Source organism: Schistocerca piceifrons, chromosome 1 (genome assembly GCF_021461385.2).
Source record: "Schistocerca piceifrons isolate TAMUIC-IGC-003096 chromosome 1, iqSchPice1.1, whole genome shotgun sequence".
Lineage (NCBI taxonomy): Eukaryota > Metazoa > Arthropoda > Insecta > Orthoptera > Acrididae > Schistocerca > Schistocerca piceifrons.
The window spans coordinates 6,201,734-6,217,471 of NC_060138.1; positions in this window are offsets into that span (position 1 = coordinate 6,201,734).

A 15,738-nucleotide genomic window follows, 5' to 3' on the forward strand; every position below is an offset into this window, starting at 1 on the left:
ACTGTATCCCTTGGACCTTCTTGTTGACGATGAAACACAGAAATTGCATCGTAATAAAATAGAAAACGCATAATGCCGACTTAAGCACAAGAAGACTGACTGTTCTTACTGTCTATGTTTGAACCATTCCTGTGACGGAAGTCACAGATTCTTATGCTTCACTTCAGGTTTATTGTATCCCTCTGACCTTCTTATTGACGATGAAACACAGAAATTGTATCGGAATTAAATAGAAAAGGCACAATGCCGACTTAAGTACAAGAAGACTGACTCTTCCTACTGTCTATATTTTGAACCATTCCTGAGACACTAGTTATAGATTCCAATGCTTCACTTCAGGTTTACTGTATCCCTTGGACGTTCTTATTGACGATGAAACACTGAAATTGCATCGGAATTAAATAGAAAAAGCACAATGCCGACTTAAGTACAAGAAGACTGACTCCTCTTACTGACTATGATTTGAACGATTCCTGTGACACTAGTTATAGATTCCGATGCTTCACTTCAGGTTTACTGTATCCCTCTGACCTTCTTATTGACGATGAAACACAGAAATTGCATCGGAATTAAATAGAAAAGGCACAATGCCGACTTAAGTACAAGAAGACTGACTATTCTTACTGACTGTTTTGAACCATTCCTGTGGCACTTGTTATAGATTCCGATGCTTCACTTCAGGTTTACTGTATAACTCTGACCTTCTTATTGACGATGAAACACAGAAATTGCATCGGAATTAAATACAAATGGCACAATGCCACTTAAGTACAAGAAGACTGACTCTCCTTACTGTCTATGTTTTGAATCATTCCTGTGACACTAGTTATAGATTCCGATGCATCACATCAGGTTTACTGTATCCCTTTGACCGTCTTATTGACGATGAGACACAGAAATTGCATCGGTATTAAATACAAAAGCCACAATGCCGACTTAAGTACAAGAAGACTGACCTTTCTTACTGCCTATATTTTGAACCATTCTTGTGACACTAGTTATAGATTCCGACGCTTCACTTCAGGTTTACAGTATCCCTCGATCTTCTTATTGACGATGAAACACAGATATTGCATCGGAATTAAATACAAAAATCAAAATGCCGACTTAAGTACAAGAAGACTGACTCAACTTACTGTCTATGATTTGAACCATTCTTGTGACACTAGGTATTGATTCCGATGATTCATTTCAGGTTTACTGTATTCCTTGGACCTCCGTATTGACGATGAAACACAGAAATTGCATCGGAATTAAATAGAAAAGGCACAATGCCGACTTAAGTACAAGAAGACTGATTCTTCTTACTGAATATGTTTTGAACCATTCCTGTGACACTAGTTTTAGATTCCGATGCTTCACTTCAGGTTTACTGTATCCCTCTGAACTTCTTACTGACGATGAAACGCAGAAATTGCATCATAATTAAATAGAAAAGGCACAATGCCGACTTAAGTACAAGAAGACTGACTCTTCTTACTGACTATGGTTTGAACGATTCCTGTGACACTAGTTATAGATTCCGATGCTTTACTTCAGGTTTACTGTATCCCTTGGACCTTTTTATTGACGATGAAGCACAGAAATTGCATCGGAATTAAATAGAAAAGGCACAATGCCGACATAAGTACAAGAAGACTGACTCCTCTTACTGTCTATGATTTGAACCATTCCTGTGACGCTAGTTACAGATTCCGATGCTTCACTTCACGTTTACTGTATCCCTCTGAACATCTTATTGACGATGAAACACAGAAATTGCATCGGAATTAAATAGAAAAGGCACAATGCCGACTTAAGTACAAGAAGACTGACTCTTCCTACTGTCTATGTTTTGAACCATTCCTGTGACACTAGTTATAGATTCCGATGCTTCACTTCAGGTTTAATGTATCCCTCTGACCTTCTTATTGACGATGAAACACAGAAATTGCATCGGAATTAAATACAAAAGGCCCAATGCCGACTTAAGTGCAAGAAGACTGACTCTACTTACTGTCTATGTTTCGAACCATTCCTGTGACGCTAGTTACAGATTCCGATGCTTCACATCAGGTTTACTGCATCTCTCTGAACTTCTTATTGACGAAGAAACACAGAAATTGCATCGGAATTAAATACAAAAGGCACAATGCCGACTTATGTACAAGAAGACTGACTCTTCCTACTGACTATGTTTTGAACCATTCCTGTGACACTACTTATAGATTCCGATGATCCACTTCTGGATTACTGTATCCCTTGGACTTTCTAATTGACGATGAAACACAGAAATTGACTGACACTTCTTTCTGATATGTTTTGAACCATTCCTGTGACACTAGTTAGAGATTCCGATGCTTCACTTCAGATTTACTGTATCCCTCTGTCCTTCTTATTGACGATGAAACACAGTAATTGCATCGGAATTAAATTGAAAAGGGCACAATGCCAACTTAAGTACAAGAAGACTGACTCTTCCTACTGTCTATGTTTTGAACCATTCCTGTAACACTAGTTATAGATTCCGATGCTTCACTTCAGGTTTACAGTATCCCTCTGACCTTCTTATTGAAGATGAAACATAGAAATTGCATCGGAATTAAATATAAAAGGCACAATGCCGGATTAAGTACAAGAAGACTGACTCTTCTTGCTGTCTATGTTTTGAATTATTCCTGTGACACTAGTTATAGATTCCGATGCCTCACTTCTGGTTTACTGTATCCCTCTGACTTTCTTATTGACGATGAAACACAGTAATAGCATCGGAATTAAATAGAAAAGGCACAATGCCGACTTAAGTACAAGAAGACTGACTCTTCCTACTGGCTATAATTGAACTATTCTTGTGACACTAATTATAGATTCCGATGCTTCACTTCAGGTTTACTGTATCCCTCTGACCTTCTTATTGGTGATCAAACACAGATATTGCATCGGAATTAAATAGTATACGCACAATGCCGACTTAAGTACAAGAAGACTGACTCTTCCAAGTGAGTATGTTTTGAACCATTCCTGTGAAACCAGTTATAGATTCCGATTCTTCACTTCAGGTTTACTGTATCCCTCTGACCTTCTAATTGACGATGAAACACAGATATTGCATCGGAATTGAATACAAAAGGCACAATGCCGACTCAAGTACAAGAGGAATGACTCTTCTTACTACCTATCTTTTGAACCATTCCTGTGACACTAGTTATAGATTCCGATGCCTCACTTCAGGTTTACTGTATCCCTCTGACCTTCTTATTGACCATGAAACACAGAAATTGCATCGGAATTAAATAGAAAAGGCACAATGCCGACTTAAGTACAAGAAGACTGAATCTTCTTGCTCTCTATGCTTTGAACCATTCCTGTGACACTAGTTATAGATTCCGTTGCTGATCTTCAGGTTTACTGTGTCCCTCTGACCTTCTTATTGACGATGAAACACAGAAATTGCATCGGAATTAAATTCAAAAGGCACAATGCCGACTCAAGTACAAGATGACTGAGTCTTCCTACTGTCTATGTTTTGAACCATTCCTGTGACACTAGTTAGAGATTCCGATGCTTCACTTCAGGTTTACGGTATCCCTCTGACCATCTTATTGACGATGAAACACAGCAATTGCATCGGAATTCAATTAATAGGCACAATGCCGACTTAAGTACAAGAAGACTGACTCTTCTTACAGACTATGCTTTGAACCATTCCTGTGACACTAGTTATAGATTCCGATGCTTCACTTCAGGTTTACTGTATGCCTCTGACCTTCGTATTGACGATGAAACACAGAAATTGCATCGGATTTAGATAGAAAAGGCTCAATGCCGACTTAAGTACAAGAAGACTGACTCTTCTTGCTGTCTATGTTTTGAACCATTCCTGTGACGCTAGTTACAGATTCCGATGCTTCTCTTCAGGTTTACTGTTTCCCTTGGACCTTCTTATTAACGAAGAATCACTGATAATGCATCGGAATTAAATACAAAAGGCACAAAGCCGACATAAGTACAAGAAGACTGACTCTTCTTACTGACTATGTTATAAACCATTCCTGTGACACTAGTTAGAAATTCCGATGCTTCACTTCAGGTTTACGGTATCCCTATGACCTTCTTATTGACGATGAAACACAGACATCGCATCGGAATTAAAAACAAAAGGCACAATGCCGACTTAAGTGCAAGAAGACTAACTCTTCTTACCGTCTATGTTTTGAACCATTCCTGTGAGGCTAGTTACAGATTCCGATGCTTCACTTCAGGTTTACTGCATCTCTCTGACCTTCTTATTGACGATGAAACACCGAAATTGCATCGGAATTAAATACAAAAGGCACAATGCCGACTTAAGTACATGTAGACTGACACTTCCTACTGTCTATGTTTTGGAACATTCCTGTGACCTTAGTTATAGATTCCGATGCTTCATTTCAGGTTTACTGTATCCCTTGGACCTTCATATTGACGATGAAACACAGATAGGGCATCGGAATTAAATAGAAAAGGCACAATGCCGAATTTAGTACAAGAAGACCGACTCTTCCTACTGTCTATGCTTTGAACCATTCCGGTGACACTAGTTATAGATTCCGATGCTTCACTTCAGGTTTACTATATCCCTCTGACCTTCTTATTGACGATGAAACACAGAAAATGCATCGGAATTATATACAAATGGCACAATGCCACTTAAGTACAAGAAGACTGGCTCTCCTTACTGTCAATGTTTTGAACCATTCCTGTGACACTAGTTATAGATTCCGATGCATCACTTCAGGCTTACTGTATCCCTTGGACCATCCTATTGACGATGAGACACAGAATTTGCAACGGTATTAAATACAAAGGGCACAATGCCGACTTAAGTACAAGAAGACTGACCCTTGTTACTGTCTATGTTTTGAACCATTCCTGTGACACTAGTTATAGATTCCGATGCTTCACTTCAGGTTTACTGTATCCCTCTGTCCTTCTTATTGACGATGAAACACAAAAATTGCATCGGAATTAAATACAAAAATTAAAATGCCGACTTAAGTACAAGAAGACTGACTCAACTTACTGTCTATGATTTGAACCATTCCTGTGACACTAGGTATTGATTCCGATGATTTATTTCAGGTTTACTGTATTCCTTGGAACTCAGTATTGACGATGAAACACAGAAATTGCATCGGAATTAAATAGAAAAGGCACAATGCTGACATAAGTACAAGAAGACTGATTCTTCTTACTGAATATGTTTTGAACCATTCCTGTGACACTAGTTATAGATTCCGATGCTTCACTTCAGGTTCACTGTATCCCTCTGAACTTCTTACTGACGATGAAACGCAGAAATTGCATCATAATTAAATAGAAAAGGCACAATGCCGACTTAAGTACAAGAAGACTGACTCTTCTTACTGTCTATGGTTTGAACCATTCCTGTGACACTAGTTATAGATTCCGATGCTTTACTTCTGGTTTACTGTATCCCTTGGACCTTTTTATTGACGATGAAGCACAGAAACTGCATCGGAATTAAATAGAAAAGGCACAATGCCGATATAAGTACAAGAAGACTCACTCCTCTTACTGTCTATGATTTGAACCATTCCTGTGACGCTAGTTACAGATTCCGATGCTTCACTTCACGTTTACTGTATCCCTCTGAACATCTTATTGACGATGAAACACAGAAATTGCATCGGAATTAAATACAAAAGGCACAATGCCGACTTAAGTGCAAGAAGACTGACTCTACTTACTGTCTATGTTTCGAACCATTCCTGTGACGCTAGTTACAGATTCCGATGCTTCACTTCAGGTTTACTGCAACTCTCGGAACTTCGTATTGACGAAGAAACACAGAAATTGCATCGGAATTAAATACAAAAGGCACAATGCCGACTTAAGTACAAGAATACTGACTCTTCCTACTGACTATGTTTTGAACCATTCCTGTGATACTAGTTATAGATTCCGATGCTTCACTTCAGGTTTAATGTATCTCTCTGTCCTTCTTATTGACGATGAAACACAGAAATAGCATCGGAATTAAATAGAAAAGGCACAATGAGGACCTAAGTACAAGAAGACTGACTCTTCTTGCTGTCTATGTTTTGAATTATTCCTGTGACACTAGTTATAGATTCCGATGCCTCACTTCTGGTTTACTGTATCCCTCTGACTTTCTTATTGACGATGAAACACAGTAATTGCATCGGAATTAAATAGAGAAGGCACAATGCCGACTTAAGTACAAGAAGACTGACTCTTCCTACTGGCTATAATTGAACTATTCTTGTGACACTAATTATAGATTCCGATGCTTCACTTCAGGTTTACTGTATCCCTCTGACCTTCTTATTGGCGATCAAACACAGATATTGCATCGTATTAAATAGAAAACGCACAATGCCGACTTAAGTACAAGAAGACTGACTCTTCCAAGTGAGTATGTTTTGAACCATTCCTGTGACACTAGTTATAGATTCCGATTCTTCACTTCAGGTTTACTGTTTCCCTCTGACCTTCTAATTGACGATGAAACACAGATATTGCATCGGAATTAAATACAAAAGGCACAATGCCGACTCAAGTACAAGAAGACTGAGTCTTCCTACTGTCTATGTTTTGAACCATTCCTGTGACGCTAGTTAGAGATTGCGATGCTTCACTTCAGGTTTACGGTTTCCCTCTGACCTTCTTATTGACGATGAAACACAGCAATTGCATCGGAATTCAATTAAAAGGCACAATGCCGACTTAAGTACAAGAAGACTGAATCTTCTTACTCTCTATGCTTTGAACCATTCCTGTGACACTAGTTATAGATTCCGTTGCTGAACTTCAGGTTTACTGTGTCCCTCTGACCTTCTTATTGACGATGAAACACAGAAATTGCATCGGAATTAAATTCAAAAGGCACAATGCCGACTCAAGTACAAGAAGACTGAGTCTTCCTACTGTCTATGTTTTGAACCATTCCTGTGCCACTAGTTAGAGATTCCGATCCTTCACTTCAGGTTTACGGTATCCCTCTGACCTTCTTATTGACGATGAAACACAGCAATTGCATCGGAATTCAATTAAAAGGCACAATGCCGACTTAAGTACAAGAAGACTGACTCTTCTTACTGACTATGCTTTGAACCATTCCTGTGACACTAGTTAAAGATTCCGATGCTTCACTTCAGGTTTACTGTATGCCTCTGACCTTCGTATTGACGATGAAACACAGAAATTGCATCGGAATTAGATAGAAAATGCTCAATGCCGACTTAAGTACAAGAAGACTGACTCTTCTTGCTGTCTATGTTTTGAACCATTCCTGCGAAGCTAGTTACAGATTCCGATGCTTCTCTTCAGGTTTACTGTTTCCCTTGGACCTTCTTATTAACGAAGAATCACTGATAATGCATCGGAATTAAATACAAAAGGCACCAAGCCGACATAAGTACAAGAAGACTGACTCTTCTTACTGACTATGTTATAAACCATTTCTGTGACACTAGTTAGAAATTCCGATGTTTCACTTCAGGTTTACGGTATCCCTATGACCTTCTTATTGACGATGAAACACAGTAATTGCATCGGAATTAAATTGAAAAGGGCACAATGCCGACATAAGTACAAGAAGACTGACTCTTCTTACGGTCTATGTTTTGAACCATTCCTGTGACACTAGTCATAGATTCCGATACTTCACTTCAGGTTTACTGGATCCCTTGGACCTTCTTATTGACGATGAAACACAGAAATTGCATCTGTATTAAATACAAAAGGCACAACGCCGACTTAACTACATGTAGACTGACTCTTACTACTGTCAATGTTTTGAAACATTCCTGTGACCTTAGTTATAGATTCCGACGGTTCATTTCAGGTTTACTGTATCCCTTGGACCATCTTATTGACGATGAAACACAGAAAGGGCATCGGAATTAAATACAAAAGGCACAATGCCGACTTAAGTACAAGAAGATTGATCCTTCTTACTGTCTATGTTTTGAACCATTCCTGTGACACTAGTTATAGATTCCGATGCCTCACTTCAGGTTTACTGTATCCCTCTGTCCTTCTTACTGACGATGAAACACAGAAATAGCATCGGAATGAAATACAAAAATTAAAATGCTGACTTAAGTTCAAGAAGACTGACTCAACTTACTGTCTATGATTTGTACCATTCCTGTGACACTAGTTATAGATTCCGATGATTGACTTCAGGTTTGCTGTATTTCTGGGACCTCCGTATTGACGATGTAACACAGAAATTGCATCGAAATTAAATAGAAAAGGCTCAATGCCGACTTAAGTACAAGAAGACTGACTCTACTTATCGTCTATGATTTGAACCATTCCTGTGACGCTAGTTATAGATTCCGATGCTTCACTTCAGGTTTACTGTATCCCTCCGACCATCTTATAGACGATGATTTACAGAAATTGAAACGGAATTAAATAGAAAAGGCACAATGCGGATTTAAGTACAAGAAGACTGACTCTTCCTACTGTCTAAGTTTTGAACCATTCCTGTGACACTAGTTATAGATTCCGATGCTTCACTTCAGGTTTACTGTATCCCTCTGACCTTCTTATCGACGATAAAACACAGAAATTGCATCGGAATTAAATAGAAAAGGCACAATGCCGACCTAAGTACAAGAAGACTGAGTCTTCCTACGGTCTAAGTTTTAAACCATTCCTGTGACACTAGTTAGAGATTCCGATGTTCACTTCAGAATTACTGTATCCCTCTGACCTTATTGACGATGGAACACAGTAACTGCATCGGAATTAAATTCAAAAGGCACAATGCCGATATAAGTACAAGAAGACTGGCTCTTCTAACTGACTATGTTTGGAACCATTGCTGTGACACTAGTTATAGATTCCGATGCTCCACTTCAGGTTTACTGTATCCCTCTGACCTTCTTATTGACGATGAAACACGAAAATTGCATCGGAATTAAATAGAAAAGGCACAATGCCGACTTAAGTACAAGCAGACTGACTCTTCTTTCTGACTATGTTTTGAACCATTCCTTTGACACTAGTTATAGATTCCGATGCTTCACTTCAGGTTAACTGTATCCCTTTGACCTTCTTATTGACGATGGAACACAGAAATTGTATCGGAATTAAAAACACATGGCACAATGCCGACTTAAGTACATGTAGACTGACTCTTCCTATTGTCTACGATTTGAACTATTCCTGTGACACTATTTATAGATTCCGATGCTTCACTACAGGTTTACTGTATCCCTCTGACATTCTTATTGACGATGAAACACCGATATTGCATCGGAATTAAATATAAAAGGCACAATTCCGTCTTAGGTACAAGAAGACTGACCCCTCTCACTGTCTATGCTTTGAACCATTCCTGTGACACTAGTTACAGATTCTGATGCTTCACTTCAGGTTTACTGTATCGCTCTGACCTTCTTATTGACAATGAAACACAGAAATTGCATCGGAATTAAATACAAAAGGCACAATGCCGACTCAAGTACAAGAAGATTGAGTCTTTCTACTAGCTATGTTATGAACCATTCCTGTGACACTAGTTATAGATTCCGATGCTTCACTTCAGGTTTAATGTATCTCTCTGTCCTTCTTATTGACGATGAAACACAGAAATAGCATCGGAATTAAATAGAAAAGGCACAATGCCGACCTAAGTACAAGAAGACTGAGTCTTCCTACTGTCTATGTTTTAAACCAACCCTGTGACACTAGTTAGAGATTCCGATGCTTGACTTCAGATTTACTGTATCCCTCTGTCCTTCTTATTGACGATGAAACACAGTAATTGCATCGGAATTAAATTGAAAAGGGCACAATGCCGACTTAAGTACAAGAAGACTGACTCTTCCTACTGTCCATGTTTTGAACCATTCCTGTGACACTAGTTATAGATTCCGATGCTTCACTTCAGGTTTACAGTTTCCTTTTGACCTTCTTATTGAAGATGAAACATAGAAATTGCATCGGAATGAAATAGAAAAGGCACAATGCCGACTTAAGTACAAGAAGACTGACTCTTCTTGCTGTCTATGTTTTGAATTATTCCTGTGACACTAGTTATAGATTCCGATGCCTCACTTCTGGTTTACTGTATCCCTCTGACTTTCTTATTGACGATGAAACACAGTAATTGCATCGGAATTAAATAGAAAACGCACAATGCCGACTTAAGTACAAGAAGACTGACTCTTCCAAGTGAGTATGTTTGAACCATTCCTGTGACACTAGTTATAGATTCCGATTCTTCACTGCAGGTTTACTGTTTCCCTCTGACCTTCTAATTGACGATGAAACACAGATATTGCATCGGAATTAAATACAAAAGGCACAATACCGACTCAAGTACAAGAAGACTGAGTCTTCCTACAGTCTATAATTTGAACCATTCCTGTGACGCTAGTTAGAGATTCCGATGCTTCACTTCAGGTTTACGGTTTCCCTCTGACCTTCTTATTGACGATGAAACACAGCAACTGCATCGGAATTCAATTAAAAGGCACAATGCCGACTTAAGTACAAGAAGACTGAATCTTCTTACTCTCTATGCTTTGAACCATTCCTGTGACACTAGTTATAGATTCCGTTGCTGAACTTCAGGTTTACTGTGTCCCTCTGACCTTCTTATTGACGATGAAACACAGAAATTGCATCGGAATTAAATTCAAAAGGCACAATGCCGACTCAAGTACAAGAAGACTGAGTCTTCCTACTGTCTATGTTTTGAACCATTCCTGTGACACTAGTTAGAGATTCCGATGCTTCACTTCAGGTTTACGGTATCCCTCTGACCTTCTTATTGACGATGAAACACAGCAATTGCATCGGAATTCAATTAAAAGGCACAATGCCGACTTAAGTACAAGAAGACTGACTCTTCTTACAGACTATGCTTTGAACCATTCCTGTGACACTAGTTATAGATTCCGATGCTTCACTTCAGGTTTACTGTATGCCTCTGACCTTCGTATTGACGATGAAACACAGAAATTGCATCGGAATTAGATAGAAAATGCTCAATGCCGACTTAAGTACAAGAAGACTGACTCTTCTTGCTGTCTATGTTTTGAACCATTCCCGCGAAGCTAGTTACAGATTCCGATGCTTCTCTTCAGGTTTACTGTTTCCCTTGGACCTTCTTATTAACGAAGAATCACTGATAATGCATCGGAATTAAATACAAAAGGCACCAAGCCGACATAAGTACAAGAAGACTGACTCTTCTTACTTACTATGTTATAAACCATTCCTGTGACACTAGTTAGAAATTCCGATGTTTCACTTCAGGTTTACGGTATCCCTATGACCTTCTTATTGACGATGAAACACAGTAATTGCATCGGAATTAAATTGAAAAGGGCACAATGCCGACATAAGTACAAGAAGACTGACTCTTCTTACGGTCTATGTTTTGAACCATTCCTGTGACACTAGTCATAGATTCCGATACTTCATTTCAGGTTTACTGTATCCCTTGGACCTTCTTATTGACGATGAAACACAGAAATTGCATCTGTATTAAATACAAAAGGCACAACGCCGACTTAACTACATGTAGACTGACTCTTACTACTGTCAATGTTTTGAAACATTCCTGTGACCTTAGTTATAGATTCCGATGGTTCATTTCAGGTTTACTGTATCCCTTGGACCATCTTATTGACGATGAAACACAGAAAGGGCATCGGAATTAAATACAAAAGGCACAATGCCGACTTAAGTACAAGAAGATTGATCCTTCTTACTGTCTATGTTTTGAACCATTCCTGTGACACTAGTTATAGATTCCGATGCCTCACTTCAGGTTTACTGTATCCCTCTGTCCTTCTTACTGACGATGAAACACAGAAATAGCATCGGAATGAAATACAAAAATTAAAATGCTGACTTAAGTTCAAGAAGACTGACTCAACTTACTGTCTATGATTTGAACCATTCCTGTGACACTAGTTATAGATTCCGATGATTCACTTCAGGTTTGCTGTATTTCTGGGACCTCCGTATTGACGATGTAACACAGAAATTGCATCGAAATTAAATAGAAAAGGCTCAATGCCGACTTAAGTACAAGAAGACTGACTCTACTTACCGTCTATGATTTGAACCATTCCTGTGACGCTAGTTATAGATTCCGATGCTTCACTTCAGGTTTACTGTATCCCTCTGAACCTCTTATTGACGATGAAACACAGAAATTGCATCCGAAGTAAATAGAAAAGGCACAATACTGACTTAAGTACAAGAAGACTGACTCATTTTACTCTCTATGATTTGAACCATTCCTGTGACACTAGTTATAGATTCCGATGGTTCACTTCAGGTGTACTGTATCCCTCTGACCTTCTTATTGACGATGAAACACAGAAATTGCATCGGAATTAAATAGAAAAGGCACAATGCCGACTTAAGTACAAGCAGACTGACTCTTCTTTCTGACTATGTTTTGAACCATTCCTGTGACACTAGTTATAGAATCCGATGCTTCATTTCAGGTTTACTGTATCCCTTGGACCTTCCTATTGACGATGAAACACAGAAAAGGCAACGGAATTAAATAGAAAAGGCACAATGCCGATTTAAGTACAAGAAGACTGACTCTTCCTACTGTCTATGCTTTGAACCATTCCTGTGACACTAGTTACTGATTCCGATGCTTCACTTCGGGTTTACCGTATCCCTCTGACCTTCGTATGGACGATGAAACACAGAAATTGCATCGGAATTAACTACCAAAGGCACAATGCCGACTTAAGTGCAAGATGACTGACTCTTCTTACTGTCTATGTTTTGAACCATTCCTGTGAACCTAGTTATAGATTCCGATGCTTCACTTCAGGTTTACTGTATCCCTTGGACCTTCTTATTGACGATGAAACACAGAAATAGCATCGGAATAAAATACAAAAGGCACAATGCCGACTTAAGTACAAGAAAACTGACTCTTCCAACTGTCCATGTTTTGAACCATTCCTGTGACACTAGTTATAGATTCCGATGCTTCACTTCAGGTTAACTGTATCCCTTTGACCTTCTTATTGACGATGGAACACAGAAATTGTATCGGAATTAATTACACATGGCATAATGGCGACTTAAGTACTTGTAGAATGACTCTTCCGATTGTCTACGATTTGAACCATTCCTGTGACACTAGTTATAGATTCCGATGCTTCACTTCATGTTTATTGTATCCCTCTGACCTTCTTATTGACGATGAAACACAGAAATTGCATCGGAATTAAATAGAAAAGGCACAATGCCGACTTAAGTACAAGAAGACTGCCCCTTCTTACTGTCTATGATTTGAACCATTCCTGTGACACTAGTTATAGATTCCGATGCTTCACTTCGGGTTTACTGTATCCCTCTGACCTTCTTAGTAACGACGAAACACAGAAATTGCATCGGAATTTAATACAAAACGCACAATGCCGACTTAAGTACAAGATGACTGAGTCTTCCTACTGTCTATGTTTTGAACCATTCCTGTGACACTAGTTACAGATTCCGATGCTTCACTTTAGGTTTACTGTATCCCTCTGACCTTCTTATTGACGATGAAGCACAGAAATTGCATCGGAATTAAATAAAAATGGCACAATACCGACTTAAGTACAAGAAGACTGACTCTCCTAACTGTCTATGTTTTGAACCATTCCTGTGACACTAGATATAGATTCCGATGCTTCACTTCAGGTTTACTGTATCCCTTGGACCTTCTTGTTGACGATGAAACACAGAAATTGCATCGGAATTAAATAGAAAAGGCACAATGCCGACTTAAGTACAAGAAGACTGACCCTTCTTACTGTCTATGATTTGAACCATTCCTATGACACTAGTTATAGATTCCGATGCTTCACTTCAGGTTTACTGTATCCCTTGGACATTCTTATTGACGATGAAACTTAGAAATTGCATCGGAATTAAATAGAAAAGGCCCAATGCCGACTTAGGTACAAGAAGACTGACTCGTCTTACTGACAATGTTTTGACCATTCCTGCGGCGCTATTTACAGATTCCGATGCTTCACTTCAGGTTTACTGTATCCCTTGGACGTTCTTATTGACGATGAAACACAGATATTGCATCGGAATTAAATACAAAAGACACAATGCCGACTTAAGTACAAGAAGACTGACTCTTCTTACTGACGATGTTATGAACCATTCCTGTGACACTAGTTAGAGCTTCCGATGCTTCACTTCAGGTTTACTGTATCCCTCTGACCTTCTTATTGACGATGGAACACAGAAATTGCATCGGAATTTAATACAAAAGGCACAATGCCGACTTAAGTACAAGAAGACTGACTCTTTTTACTGACTGTTTTGAACCATTCCTGTGACACTAGTTATAGATTCCGATGCTTCACTTCAGGTTTACTGTATCCCTCTGACCTTCTTATTGACGATGAAGCACAGAAATTGCATCGGAATTAAACAAAAATGGCACAATGCCGACTTAAGAACAAGAAGAGTGACTCTCCTTACTGTCTATGCTTTGAACCATTCCTGTGACACTAGATATAGATTCCGATGCTTCTCTTCAGGTTTACTGTATCCCTTAGACCTTCTTGTTGACGATGAAACACAGAAATTGCATCGGAATAAAATAGAAAACGCATAATGCCGACTTAAGTACATGAAGACTGACTCTTCTTACTGTCTATGTTTTGAACCATTCCTGTGACGGAAGTTACAGTTTCCGATGCTTCACTTCAGGTTTATTGTATCCCTCTGACCTTCGTATTGACGTTGAAACACAGATATTGTATCGGAATTAACTAGAAAAGGCACAATGCCGACTTAAGTACACGAAGATTGACTCTTCTTACTGACAATGCTTTGAACAAATCCTGTGACGCAAGTTACAGATTCCGATGCTTCACTTCAGGTTTACTGTATCCCTTGGACCTTCTTATTCACGATGAAACACAAAATTGCATTGGATTTAGATACAAAAGGCACAATGCCGACTTAAGTACAAGAAGACTGATTCTTCTTACTGTCTCTGTTTTGAACCATTCCTGTGACGCTAGTTACAGATTCCGATGCTTCACTTCAGGTTTACTGTATTACTCTGACTTGCTTATTGACGACGCAACACAGAAATTACATCGGAATTAAATAGAAAAGGCACAATGCCGACTTAAGAACAAGAAGACTGACTCTTCCTACTATCTACGTTTTAACCATTCCTGTGACACTAGTTATAGATTCCGATGCTTCACTTCAGGTTTACTGTATCCCTCTGACCTTCTTATTGACGATGAAACACAGTAATTGCATCGGAATTAAATTGAAAAGGGCACAATGCCGACTTAAGTACAAGAAGACTGACTCTTCTTACTGACTATGTTTTGAACCATTCCTGTGACACTAGTTATAGATTCCGATGCTTCACATCAGGTTTACTGTATCCCTCTGACCTTCTTATTGACGACGAAACACAGAAAGTGCATCGGAATTAATTAGAAAGGGCACAATGTCGACTTGAGTACAAGAAGACTGACTCTTCCTACTGTCTATGTTTTGAACCATTTGTGTGACACTAGTTATAGATTCGGATGCCTCACTTCAGGTTTACTGTATCCCTTGGACCTTCTTATTCACGATGAAACACAAAATTGCATTGGATTTAGATACAAAAGGCACAATGCCGACTTAAGTACAAGAAGACTGATTCTTCTTACTGTCTATGTTTTGTACCATTCCTGTGACACTAGTTATAGATTCCGA